The 15004-nt window shown below is 38.2% G+C and overlaps 1 protein-coding gene across 1 annotated transcript in view; it reads left to right on the forward strand.

The window, feature by feature from the left end:
- LOC122805971 overlaps positions 1-15004 on the forward strand; it is a 161102-nt gene that overhangs the window by 5159 nt on the left and 140939 nt on the right. The gene's annotated exons all lie outside the window — the stretch shown is intronic.

Below are 15004 nucleotides of genomic sequence, written 5' to 3' on the forward strand. Positions count from 1 at the left end.
GCACATATGCATGTTCCAGTTATACAGATTACAGTTAACAGTGAGGCATGTATGCCACTTGTACAAAGTTTAAATTAATATAAATATTTATCAAAGAAATCTAGTTCTGCATATTTGTTACTCATAGTATTTGAACCCATAACCTGTGACTACAGTTTTATATTTGACTCCTAAAATTGGTTTGTGTTACAGACTAATACATGCATACTTGCTGTTACAGTTAGGATATGCATGCTCAATTTGCTACAACTGTATAAAAATCTATCTTTAACTTTTAAAGCTACAGTAATACTTCTCTTGTGCTGAATACATACCACTTGCTTCCCTTAGTCTCTTCAGTTGAGCAACATGAACCAATCTGTTGAATTCAGTAATGGCATTAGCTGGGGAAATAACAGAAAAGAACAGAAGATTATGCATACCAGTCTTGCCTATATTTAGCCTTCTAAGCATTACAAATTCTCTCTTATTATCATACTTATGTAGCTGTGGGATGTCTGCATTCTCAAAATCATTCAAGCAATGGTTGAGTGTATCTCTTTTGTGCATGTGTAGGTCATTAAAATTATGCCTACGTTGTTCTCCAGTGTGCAGGATGCCAGTAGCACTGGATACAGCCTGAACGAAACTACTCCACACCACAGACTTGTACTGTGAGTCAGAATAGTCCCCCTGCAGAAGCCGTTGGCTGTGTTGCTTTACCAGGAATCCAGTAAATATCCTGGACTCCTGGACACCCCACTTCTGTGCCTTAAGCATGGAAGTTTCCCCACTAACTCCAGCCATGTTTAACAACCATCTTAGTGCAGTGGAAAATGATGCTTTCTTGCCAATTCCAATTATCACATTTACTGGAAGTAAGCAAACCTGAGCAAGGATGCCAACCACATTTGCACAATGTTAAGTGCAGCAGTTCCAAGCAGGGAGAACATAAATACTTGAAACTGTAAGGTTAATCTTACACTTGGCCTTAGTTTGAGGGGTAACTGGTGATGTAGCCTCGAAATATATATTGGAAATTGGAAGGTGACTGTTAGGTGAGTTAAGTTTGCAGACATTCACTGGGGGTATAAATGTCAAAACCCGGCACACTTGTTTTTGCCTTTATACATAGATAAAATTGACTTTTACTGTGTGGGATTCAAGCCTAAGTATAAGTGACAAAACATTTATATCTACAGTGTTGATTTTCCATCTTTGCCACAGAAGTGCTTCTCAGACATAGTCACGAATCATTCATAAATACAGGTGAAAATTTGAGGTGTTACACATGTATATGCATGACCTGACAAGGTTCTTGTATATAGATCCAGTTGTGTATGTGTGTTGTGTAATTGTGAAGGCCATGCAAGTCAAGATAACAGAATTATACTTACAGAAATATAGTAGACAGTATACCCTCAGTCATACATCTGAAAACACAATAAGGGTGTCTTGTCCTTCGTACATATAATTCATATCAGCTCCACTATCTGAAGTGTTATAAGTGAGAGTGAATATAATGGGAAGTGGTACAATAATAAAAATGTAAGGAATATCCTGTATTAGAACCCAGGACCATGTGTATGGCAGTCCTAAACTTAGACATGTTGCCACAATAATGTTGAAAGAGCACTTGTCTATCAATTCATTGCTTTAAACTGCGCTGTCACAACAGCAAAAATAGACTGCACACCCTGTACTAGAATCCAGGACCATTTGTACTCCAGCCCTACACTTACCCCTGCTGCTACAGGACTAGTTTCATGATATTTCCATAATTTTCTACTCATTCTTAAGTTCTCTGTGTTAACCGCCATGGATCCAGCTTAGTGTGTTTGCACAGTGCCCAACAGAATTAATTGAATGCTTCTGTTTTCAGTTATTGGCTGTCTGAGCCCTGTCTGCAGGTGTTGGGCGGGGGGGGGGGCTTTGCTAGCCACTGCATAACACCGCTCGGCAAAGCTGCCTGAAGGAAAGCAAACACTGTAACAAAATATTGCTTTTGACCTTTGCCCTTTTACAGATGCCCTGTCAACAGGTGTTCTGCAGTTATTCTGTCTGCTTCCTGGGTGGTCCAAAAGTCCAGTTTAAACACTGCTAAGCATCGTGCAAATGAGATAAGCACAGCCAAACCTGACATTAATTTTTCTCCATTTTCCTTGTTTGCACCAAGCTGCACACCACGCAAAAACTGGCATTACAAAAATAAATAAATAAATAAAAGGGAAAAGTCGTTAAAATGAAAAAAAATATCTATGAAATTAACCCAGCAAAATGGTTGTTAGTACAAATGGCATATTTCTACATAGGTCTGGATTTGAACTCTCACTCCAATGAACCTTTAGAACACAGTAAGGGTGCCTTATCCCTCTTTGCCACACAAACAGCTTTCCAGTAAAGTCATTCTGCATGCAACCAACTGCAACATCATCCACAGTACTAACAAACCATATAACAGATATTTGTACATGTATTAATTTCGGATGTAGTGCACCGAGTGATCATACAACCATTTATGACTATTGCTTGCAAAAAATGCAGCTCTGTCTTACCTCTCTGTGTTTGTTGCACATTATTGTCTTATCTGACCAACAATCTGGACATGCAGTCTATAAGGCATTCTGTATCCATGTCCTTAAATGTGTGAGAATATTACATGGCAATAATATACAGTTGTCAACAAGTGAAGGAGAGGTTGGATGTTAATGAATGAACAGAACTTGTGAACTGTGTGCTGCTTACTTACATTTCCAACCTTCATTAAGTGACTTCTATATACTTTGTAAGTTTAAGCTGACACACCCACTGGAAGTAGGGCAGTCTGCACTGCTGTTGTGCTTTCATTCTCCCTACCAGTAATCATTCACAGTTGCAATCCATTAGCAACAAACACTGAGGGAGTGCCTGCACTATGTCTACATCTCATACACGGAGCCAAGTATTTGGGACTCAGCAATTCTAATGAGTTCACACCTCATTTGCATATTCACTGTGCTAATAGCCCTGAATCTACACCATAAAAAGGCAGCTGTGTAGCTAGGGAACCTGAAGGTGAGGAAACTTATTTATGTGGAGAACACAGAAAAGAGGCTATTACCCTGGGGTGTAGCTGCACAGAAGATTACTGAACTTGGGAAGGTATGCTTGCATTTTTCGCTATATATTGCATATGCTGAAATGTATTTCAGAAAAATCTGTTTAATATTTTATATATATATATATATATATATATATATATATATATATATATATATATATATATATATATATATATATATATATATATATTTTTTTTTTTTTTTAGGGCATTTCTCAGGTATACATGATTGGCAATGCCTTAAAAAAGAATGTTCTCTGTAAAATCTGTAGATATATTTCATGTAGATTTCATTTGATAGCACTTTTAGCATTTCAATGATGTTTTGTTAGCAAAATGTGTCATTTGCCTATTATTTTGGGGGTGGGGGAGTAAAGTTGCATTTCTGTTGTGGCACAAACAAGGATATGTTGCTAGTGTTACTCTCCATTTTTTGGCATCCTGCCTGTTGTTCATATTTGAAATTTCTAGACTGTTTTATGTTTCTCCAGTGGGTAATACTGAAATGCTACCTTTTATGTTTTATCTGGGAACAGTTATTTTGTATTTCTGTGATATGTGTATTATCCTTCTGTTGCGTTTTAGGACACCTAAGACTATGGCACCCAGGCATCTCAATCCCCAAAAACCACTCTTCAGCAACCCTGAAAATCAGGTCATTGTGGAAGCTTTTAGGCAACATGGTGACTTTTTGCTTGAGTGGGGACATGGAGATATGTCAGGCAGAATGCAAATTTGGCAGCTGATAGTTGCAAATGTCAATGCAGTAGGCTGACACAACAGAACATATGATCAACTGACATGATCTCATCTGCATGGAGAAGAGCAGCCGCAGTGGCCCATGACCAGATAGGTACCAATGGGGCTGCTACAGAGCCACCATTAATAGCAAATAAATGGTTCCTGTCCACTGCCAGGGATCCAGACAGCTCCCAGGAAAGTGCAGAACAGCATGTCCTTGACATTGGTGCTACTGTTTTAGGGACAGCAAGTATGTCCCAGAAGAAGCTTCCAGGTGGGCCTTTGTATCTCAGTTGTTAAACACTGTTGTATAGTGCAATATTTACATCAGTATTTTAGTTCTGTTTAACAAGAAATTGGTTGGGGGGGGGGTTGAAGATTGCTACAATTACCAGCACATTCTAATTGATTACACATGGGCTTAGGCTGGGCTTGTCATCCAAGTTCTTGCTAAAAGTATAGTTAATGGACATATAAAGGGCAAAATGTTTTACCCACTGTATTACTGTTAATTTTGATGATGTTGTCCTTACCTTTTGCTTAACTTCTTCCATGACCATCTAGCATAGGGAGCATATCATCATTTGCACATGATTAGCCAAACATTTTTATGTCAGTACTGATGAGCAGTTCAAAGAAATATTTTAGTGTGTGATGTTGATGTCAGGATTGTGTTGTGTGTATTGCTGTACTGTCTAATAATGGCACCACTGCTATTTTGTTAGCATATATGGTACTATAGTAGTGTAGATATAAATGTTTTCCTGTGTTTGTTGCATATTATTGTATTATCACATGTGATCCTGACAGTGGAAGTGTGGGACTTCTACCACCTGATATCAGAGTATAAGCAGACTCTGATTATGATGGTGGTCAAACAGAGGCACAGTCAGTGGGTGCAGAGGTTTAATCTGACACTGAGGTTGACATACAGCCATCCCCTGAAATTCCATTGGACACAGCCAGTAGGCCTATGCCTACCCATTCCAGTGAGCCCCCAGATATTGGACAGGTGGAGGGCAAGACAATCAATCATGAAAGTATGGTTACTGTGGCTTCAGTACCTGTTGAGTCTGGCCATAGTCAAAGTGTGGACAAGATGCCATGCAGAAAGGTTGTTAGGGGTGTTTGGAGAAGGTCTGTTATCCATCCTGCATCTGATCCAGGTGTCTCTTCCTGTGCCATGCAACATATGTTTATGGCTATCATGGAGACACAGGCACATTCCCATAGGCCCTCCAGAGAAATGCTTAGGGTTCTAGATGTGGCATAGCCTTACATGTATAACTGTCTTCACCTTGTTGCTGATTTAATGTATCAGATGAATGACACATTGGAACAGGTGGTGTCTGTGATGGAACATCTGCTGGGAGGGGGACATCATCCTTGTGGGTGTAGGTCAGCCACATCATCTGCTGTTAGCCAATTTGGCCATGCCTGATCAAGCTTCCATAGTGGCTGTACTTCCACTGCTCCATCAGTGGCTGGGATGTCCATACCCAGATGTAGCAGGCCATGGGGTCATGGTCCTGGGCGTCCTCATGAGGGGAGCTCATCCAGCAGACATCAGTCATGTTCAGGTAGCAGCAGTGCCTCTAACCATGGCCGTAGATGTGCCAGTGCAACTCCTAGCATAATCAGTTCTCATGTTCAGGTAAGATAATGATGAACTGCCACCTCTAGCATGCATAGCTCATACCTGTCTGACATACCAAGTCATAGAGCTAGCACAGAGCTTGGCTGTGTTCATACAGACATTCACACACCAGTGTCACCTGGAGGACCCATATAGACACACACACACAACAGTTACATGGTTCAACCATGAAGCTTAAAACTCATTTTGTCTCATTGGCCATTTGTTACTTTAGCCAAATGTCTTCCTGCTTCTCCTTCTTACTCATACACACTCACCAACCTTTTCTGTCAGCCTAGGCTTCCTGCCCCCTACACAACACCCTGTGCAAGTGATGATAATTCTGCCATATCCCTGTTTTCTGTTTTTTTGATTTAGGGATACATAAGCTTTGTGTCTGATGCTCAGGGTGCATACCTGACTTAGTGCTTAGTATATCTGCATTTGGGATGTTGAACGGGTAATTGTACCTTTGACTTATACTGGTCGTAGAAAGTTAAGACAGTTGATAGTATAAACATTTTTCTATCTTTGTTGTTAATGATCTTGTGAGGGTTGTGAAATCTGAAACTGAAATGTATATTATTACTTTCTAACTTCTCTCTTTAATGATTTTCCAGTACAAACATATGGGGCTATACTGAGGGCATGCAGTAACCATCACTACTTTTTAGAGGTATGATTATGTGAATCTTTGATGCCTGAGGCCTACTACTTAATAATGGACACATATAGGTCAAATAAGTCTCTGCTGTCATATGTTAAGTTCATTTCTGTTCAAATCTCCCACCTTTTACTTGTTTACACTACCAAGAAACAACATGTCAGGGTATGCCAGTCACTCATATAATTACACCTTACACTCCAGGTTCAACACTTACCTTGTAAATCCAGCAGTTTTAGTTCAGGGCTGACTGTCTGATGCAAGCAATACACAGCCATTACATGAGTAGGTAAATGTTGTGAACGTTGCCTGGCATCAGTGCTACTATATGTATTTGCATAGGAGGAAGGGTTTAGGCCCTTAGGTGGTGAGTGAGTGTGCTATGGCTTGTCTCTTAGCCAATAAGAGGGCATATTGAACATGCCTACTTCTGCCTTTAGCCACAGCAGCTGTTACGTCTCCCTCTGATTCCTCACCTGCATGTGACTGTGGTGACCTCGCCAGTGGTGGTGGGATGTGTGCTCCTTCCCCTTGTTGATCCTGCAGAAACTGTTTTCTCAGGATGATGTTGTGTAGCATGGCACATACTGTGAATATTTCAGTACATGTACGTGGATTGTACTGCAGGGCTCCCCCAGATGTATCTAGGTACCGGAACTGCGACTTCAGTAGCCCAAATACACACTCTATGATATTTCTGGTTAGAGAGTGTGGCTCATTATATGGCATTCTTCAGCAGGTGTGTGTGCATTTCTGATGGGAGTCATCAGCCATGGTTTCAGAGCATAACCTGCATCCCCTAGTAAATGACCCTGTGGGATATCCCCCCTAATGAACCTTTGATACAGTTGGGAGGTGTGCAAGATTTGTCAATTGTGGTAACTGCCTCGGTTGCCAGCACACACGTTCAAGATGATTTCCTTGGCATTACACACAACTTGGCAGTTAATAGAGTGGAACCTTTTCTATTAATGTAGAACCTTCCCTGCTCCCCGGGTGGTGCGTTAATTTCTATATGTGTGCAATGTATGGCACCCAGTACTTCACGGTAGTGTGCTACAGGAGAGAATTCCTGCATATTTATGGCCCTATCCTTAGGAGTACAGGGAAAATATATGTGGTCACTAGCGGGTTGGAACATAGCATTCAGGAATTGATGGGGGATCCTGGATGCTGATGCCTGTGACACCCCAGCATGTCCCCTGTTGGTCTCTGAAAGGTACCTGCAGCTAAAATCTTAAGTGCTATACATACCTTTGTCTCCACTGGGATGGGTTCTCCTGGTTTGCCCTGGTTCTGAGTTGAGGACGACAGAGTTTCCAGAGTTCCTGCAGTGTGTCTCTGTCCACGCTGTAGCACTGTACAATTTCCATGTCATGTAGATTGTGATAAGTTACACGGGGTCTGAAAACTGTTCTCATTCTTGGCCTTGTTCTATTAGCTGCAGCAGCACAGACTTCAGCATGTTGCACATACACATGAATTGAAGGAACAGCAACCACTAACCTTGTTTCTAGGTAGACTCCTTTCCATGGCTGTATTACAACAGGTTTTGGAATTCACAGGGAAAACCAGCACTGAGTCTACATGGTTGCTTTACAGCTTGTTGAATAGCTCCTCCATCTTGTGATTGGTTAATTAGCATACAATTCAGCTGATTATGCCATAATTTGCATGCCACGGTGTTTACCTTGTTTGCATGGCTGTGCACAGCTCTATACACTGTGTATAGTTGCTTATTAAATCCAAAACAGTGCACTACCATGTAGACTTTAATGAATCTGGCCGAAGGTGTTTTTTGAGAAAAAAAAATGTCAAATAGATTAAAAAAAGTAATTGTATATTAAATAAATTATAACTGTTACTTGTAAACTATTAAAGGAACTTAATGGCCAACATAGTAGAAATCTAAGTAGAGTGATTTAATATGCATCAGAAAGCAGTTACATTCAAATGCTACAATAATTTAAGTGCAGTGAATTTATATTAATCGGGAACTAGTGCATATAAAATATTACAGGCAATAAATCTATTTCAAACAATATATGTTTGACAAGAATGAATTTATTAATGGTTAAATTGTATAATATATGTGTGTTTATATATATATATATATATATATATATATATATATATAGATATACATAAACACACACACATATATATATATATATATATATATATATAGAGAGAGAGAGACATGAACATATATGTATGTATTATGTGTGTATAGGTAATACAAGGTTGAGTATCATTTAATTGACTAGAGCAAGTCTGAACTGTGAACTCCAATGTTCAGAATGCCAAAGACCGGCAACATCAAATGTCTGACTTTGCTCCCTTCTGGAGCCATGTTAGCTCTTTGTTTTTTTGGGAGTTGGGGAATTTTTTGGTATTGTCTACTTTTAGCATTCCATATTTTTGTGGTACATTGAGGTCATTGTATTAGTCGAGTATCCGATTCTTGACTTTGTGATAGTAAACCTTATACATAGCTATATATGGAAACCATACATATAATCAAATGTTTATAATGCCGAATGTTTTTTACACCGACAGAAAAGATCAAAACTAATTTGATTGCTTCTGCTGCTAAGTCTGTGTGAGATTGTGAACAGTGGGAATCAGGGAATTTGCTCTTTCCCCACTGTTGAGCAATCTTGAAGTTGGTTTGTTTAATTAGCAAGTGGTGTGGGAGGTGCAGGAGAGCTTGCCCCCTGCAAAAATGCATTTTTATTTTTTTTTGTGTTTTGGCTTTCCATATTTCGGGAGTGATGTTTAGCCATTTGACATTTGTGCACAACATTGTTTCAAGGTACACACACACACACACACACACACACACATATATATATATTATTTTATTAATATTTCATCTTTGTTTACTGGGTAGTGTCCGGTACATATAGATAGGATACATCTTAAATATTACAAAAACATAATATAATAACAGAGAAATAAAAGCTAAGACTATAACAGTTACTTGCATAGCTAAAGATATAACCTAGGTAGATACATAGAAATAAAACATACAGTGAAGTATGGTGCTAAGACACATGATGTAGTGTTCCAAGGTAGCCTATTGATTGAGAGAGGGATAATGGGGTTCGAGAGAAGTGGGATCAGCCTGGAGATGTGCAGGTACATAGCCATTGTTTAGAGATATATTCTTTTTGTAACTGTTTGAACTTGTGAGAATCTTAAGTAGTTAGAATATGCTGCGGAAGTGAATTCCAGATTTTGGCTATTTTGAAAGAAAATAATAGGAGTGTCTGTAAGAGTTGAGAGATTTAGTTATATTAAGCATTGATTTGTTAGATGATCTAAGGACATAAGGTTAGTATATGGCTGGACAATGTTAGAGAGAGCAGGACAATAGTCAGGATTGTAGATGACATGGTGGGTGATTATTAGCTGGTTGAGAGATAGTAAGTTGGGAAGTTCATTCCAATTTAGCTGGCGGAGAGCGATACAGTGATGTGATTTAAGTGGTAGGTTTGTGGCAAGTTTCGCTATTTTGTTACAGGAAGCTTTGGGGTTGTGCAAATCTGATCTGTGTAGGCTTGTAAAGATTTGAGAATTGTATAGCAGGGTGGATAGGAAGTGGGATCTAGCTGTTGATATTCTAGCATAGTTAGTTATGTAGGGTTTAGCCCTGTAGAGTGCACCAAGTTTTATATGGATTTTTTTTTGACTGTTAGTGCTATGTGTTTATCAAATTTTAGACCGTTATCTATTGTGACACACAGACATTTGTTTTGCTCGACTGGCTCAATTTTTGTTCCATTGGTGGAATAGATTGCAACAGGGAATGGGGTGTTTTTTGAAATGTTAGAACTGAAGATCATAAGCTTGGTTTTCTTTGTGTTTAATATGAGTTGATGGTTGGATTGGTAGTTTTCTAAGTTTTGAAGGGCGTTTTGTGTCTTCTCCTGTAGTTATGTAATGAGAGGACAGAGCAAATGAGAGAGGCATCATCAGCATATTACATGATGGAAGCGAGGTTAGTCGAGGAACTGAGGTTATTAGTCAATATGGTAAAAAGAAGAGGGCCAAGGATGGAGCCTTGGGGGACTCCAACAGAGATGGGTAGAAGGGAGAGATTTTGTTTTTCCATTTGGTGGCTTGTTGAAGGTTAGAGAAATAGCTATGGAACCAGGTTAGAGATGTTGTGATGAGATTACAAGAAGCAAGCTTATTGAGAAGGACTTCATGTGACACAGTGTCAAAAGCTGGAGACATATCAAGGAAGGTTGCAGAGACTAGTTGGCCATTGTTTTTGAGGAGGTCAGTTGTGTTTGTGAAACTAATGAGAGCAGTATTGGTACTATGTCTAGGATGGAAACCATGTTGGGTAGGGAATAACAGGTTGTTGTTAAGAAGGTGATCAAGGATTTGTTGATGAATGAATATTTCTAAGATTTTGAATAATGGAGAGAGTATGGCGATGGGTCTGTAGTTGGAAAGGTCAGTGGAAGGGCCTCCTTTGTGGAGGGGTATGATAGGTGAAAATTTCCAGAGGAGGGGAACATATTGTTCAGAGATAGATCAGTTGATTAGAATAGATATGGAGTAGGAGATGGATGCAAAAGCAATTTTTAGATACTCGGGCAGTTGGTCAGCTGCAAGACGGCAGGGCTTTAATTTTCTGAGGAGCTTTCTTATATAACTAGTTTGGATTGGTTTAAGTGAGAAAGACAAAAAACAAAAAAGGAATTGTTGTGGCAAATTAGAACCTTTGCGCACACCCCCTGGCCTTAATGAATATGCTTCCATTAAATGCATTTTGAAACTTAAACAGTTATATAGGTAGAGCATGGGGAGTTTTTTAACCCAAAATATAGCCACAGGCATTTCATTTACTTAATTATATCACATATATATATATATATATATATATATATATATATATATATATATATATTTTTTTTTTTTTACTTAACACATTTGTATTTTATATTAATTCAAGTCACTAATTTAGTGTCTAGGCACTTAGCAACAAAATCATGAATTATACATGGAAATATAAAGTAAATAGTTTTCCATATGAGGAAAGGAATTGAGCTGTTTATCCAGTTATTCAATTGGTCTTTTTATATATTTGTTTTATTGTTTTATTTATTAATTGTATAAGTATATAAGTCATTGATTGCTTGTGTAACTTTGTCTGAGGAAGTTTGGATACTAGTCCTAACAAAAGCACTTAAGGAATAAAGTTTTGGAAAAGGAGAATATCTGCAAGTTTCGCTGTCTTTTTGTGTTTACGAGTACCAGTTGACTGTGTTATTTTGGCATTTCTTAAGTGAGAAAGAAGTAGGGTTGTATTCAGAAGGGTTGGGTATAGATAGTGATGTGTTTGGTCTATCATTTAGCAGGGAGGTTATAGGGATAATGAAGTGAGTATTGAATTGAGTGGCTATATACTCAGTGTTGTTGCTGGTTGATGGTGCAGGGGTAGTAGGTTTTCCTAGGTTTAGAAGGTAGTTAATGGCTTGCCAGAATTTCTGAGGATTATTTTGGTGTTTTTGCTGACATGTTAGGAAGTATGATTTCTTGTCTTTTTTAATTTGTTTTTTTGGCTAGATTTCTTAGTTGTTTGTAGGAGATGATGTTATCACTACTTCTATAGTTATGGTAGAGAGTTCAGGCCTCATCTCTTTGAGTATTAGTTTAGAATCTTTAGATAGCCAAAGTAGCTGTTTAGGTTTGGTATGAATTTTTCTAATGGGAGCTAAATTATTAAGTATCTTGAGGAAAGCTGTATTAAAATTTTGTACAGCAGGGTCTAGTTGCAGGAAGTTTAATGGCGACCAGTCATACTGTTGTAGTAGTGTATTGAAAATGGAAGGGGAGAAGTTTTTTTTTTTGTTGTGAATATGTTTGTATGAGGTGTTGTTAGCTAGATGTTTTTTTTTCCTAAGAAAAAATGTTGGGGAATGATTGCTAAGGGAATCTGGGAGACAGCCAGCATCATAACTTATGTTGGGGTTATTTGTTAAAATCCAGTCTAGTATGCATTGCTTGTTGGAGTGTTTATCTATATGTGTGGGATGTTAATAGCTTGACAGAAGTTATATAAGGTTATGAAGTTGGAGAGATTATTGGAGGAACAAGTAAATCAGTCTAGGTTGAAATATCCTAGAATTATTGTTTCTTGAGAGAAGTTGGAAGAAGCCCAGCAGAGGATATATATGTAAGTGTGTACTCAAGGATAGCCTTTGGTCAACTGGTGCCCGAGGCAAAAGGGCTCCACAGCTGCCCCCACACCACCATATGCACCCATCCTGGTCTATCTACACCATCCAGATTACTGGAAATCCACCCCTACTAGAGCATCACCCTAGGTGGCTGCCTAGTTGGCCTATGCCTAAGGCTGGCTATGTGTGTGCTGCTTACCAAGAGAAAGAACTCTAAGTAACATGCTAGAAAAGGGAACCAGAATGAATAGTTTTATATGAAAGTATAATAAGACAGTTAGCAAACAAATGATTATATGCAGAAACATTTGTACATAAAAGGGACAAGTCACTCTTCAAATGCTGAAAGGATTATGAAATAGAAACTAATCAGTTTTCATATATTATTGCATATGACCTTGTTAATAGATATTATAAGGGAATTGTGACTTCTTAAACAAAATGAACAAAGGACATTGTTTTCAAGTGATGACTGACTTTATAATATTTGTGAAAACACAGTAGAGTAATTTTTGTATGTTAATGAATATGAATTAATGTGGAAGCATTTTGGGATGTTGGGAGTTGCTTAAGCAAATAAAAAAGAGCAAGTTCAGAGTGAGATTAGACTTTATTAGCTATGTAAAGCTAGAAAAAATACTTTTTGAATATTTCTCAATACAAACACCAGAAAGAATGTTTTAAACTCTGTGGATATTTGATCAGGAACAGAAGAGCCATTCAACATTTTGAATTATGAATAAACGCTGCAAGTCTATATGAACTGATGCAGAACACAATTAATTTTGAAGACAAAATATTTAAAAGTATTTTGAATAAATGGTGACTGTTAATCAGACTTTTTAGTTCAGGACAAAATCTGTAAGGCTGTACATTATATGAAAAACATCTTTATTTTGAGTGGCACATGAATAAGTCTTACATGTTTAGGCATGACAAGAAACCTAACCACCAAAATGGCTGAATGTGGATATAATTTTAAAATAACCAGGGAATTTGATGTGTTAAAGCATTTGATGCTACTGAGGAAAATTTGGTAACATGTACAAAGATAACAGAAATTTATTACATGGCAAATCATATTCAAGATGAAAAAAATATTTAATTGCTATCAAATAAAATAGGTGCTAAAACATATAGAATACTGGGGCGTGTGGTAGTACATAAGAAACAATCTGAAGATCATTCAGATTTCAAACATCTTGTGGAAATATTCTGAACTCCAAACCATTAAATGTAACAGAATGATTTACATTTCTTTAGGAGAACTCAAGTGAGGTATCAAAATATTCTGAGAGCATAGAAGAGTGTAGAGCCGATGTAGAGCCGAGAACTTTAGTTTTAGAGAAGACAAAACCAGTACATAAATTGAGAGATGAATTTATATGGAAAAACACACAAGAGGTTGTTTACAAAATTAAAAAAAAATGATCAAGGGTATGACTTTCAAGGGAGGGGGATGCATACATAACAGCAGCATTTTGGAATTGATTACTGTGCCCATTATTTATTTCACTTTGAATACAGGCAGTCACCCAAGGGGCACACAATTATTTATATTTATTTTAAAATAAGATGTGATGTGGCAGACAAAGGGGCAATGCATGTGTATGAAAGCATCAAGCTGAAATACATTGCTGTAGACATTATTCCTTTTATAATGATGAAAGTCAAACATCTGTGTGGTTAAACAATTACTATTAAATGATCATTGATATAAGGATGTAGCCCTCTTTATTGTAGCTCTGGTAGTTGAGTGAAGGTTCACAAGGTTTCTTGCTGAAAAGATACTTTCATTGAATATATATTAAAGTCATGGGCATTCAGAAGCCATGTAGCTGTAACACTGGTATGTCCTTAAGGGGTTGTTTGCATATATCCCACGGGTCTCCACTACAGAAGGTTTAAGGTAGTACATAGGGACTTTAGCTTGGCTGAATCTTTCCTGCTGCTTTTACTGAATGGTTTGTCTGTGTAACTTTTTATTTTATGTAAGGAGTGAAGGAGTGTGTGCATTCAAAGTGAAGTATGTTAGTATGACAACTGTCTAACTATCTTATATAGTAACTGCTTGTTGCATTATTAGATTGATGCCAGGTGTGTGTGTGTGTATGTGTGTGTGTGTGTATGTGTGTGTGTGCATGCATGTCTGCGTGTGTGTGTGTGTGTGTGTGTGTGTGTGTGTGTGTGTGTGTGTGTGTGTGTGTGTGTGTGTGTGTGTGTGTGTGTGTGAGAGTTTTATGTTTGGAAGTGAGTGTGTATAGGTAGGGGATGTGCTGTGTGTTTGTTATATGCTGCATGGAAAGTGAGTACTGACTGTGTGAAGGTTGTGTATGATGTGTTTATGTGACTGTCTGTTCCAAATAACACTTACTCCAACTGAAACAACTGAAATCTCGGAATTGGACACAACAAGCTGTAGGCAGCTTGGGAGGGACCATTCAAAGTGGTAAAGAAGGTTAGTGATGTTAACTACATGGTAGAACTGCTAGGCAGGAGGCAGGGGCACAAACTGAACCATGTTAACATGATGAAACCTTACCATGATAGGGAGGCCCTGGTGCTAAGTATTTGCAGTACAAGGCAGAAGGGATCTGAGGGGAATCTATGGCTACAGGGACTCAGCCAGCCAAATCCCAAATTACTATGGTGGAGCCTAGGATTGCAGGCATATGATATGACAATGC

Source organism: Protopterus annectens, chromosome 7.part0 (genome assembly GCF_019279795.1).
Source record: "Protopterus annectens isolate FY-2018-M chromosome 7.part0, PAN1.0, whole genome shotgun sequence".
In the NCBI taxonomy this organism is placed as follows: domain Eukaryota; kingdom Metazoa; phylum Chordata; order Ceratodontiformes; family Protopteridae; genus Protopterus; species Protopterus annectens.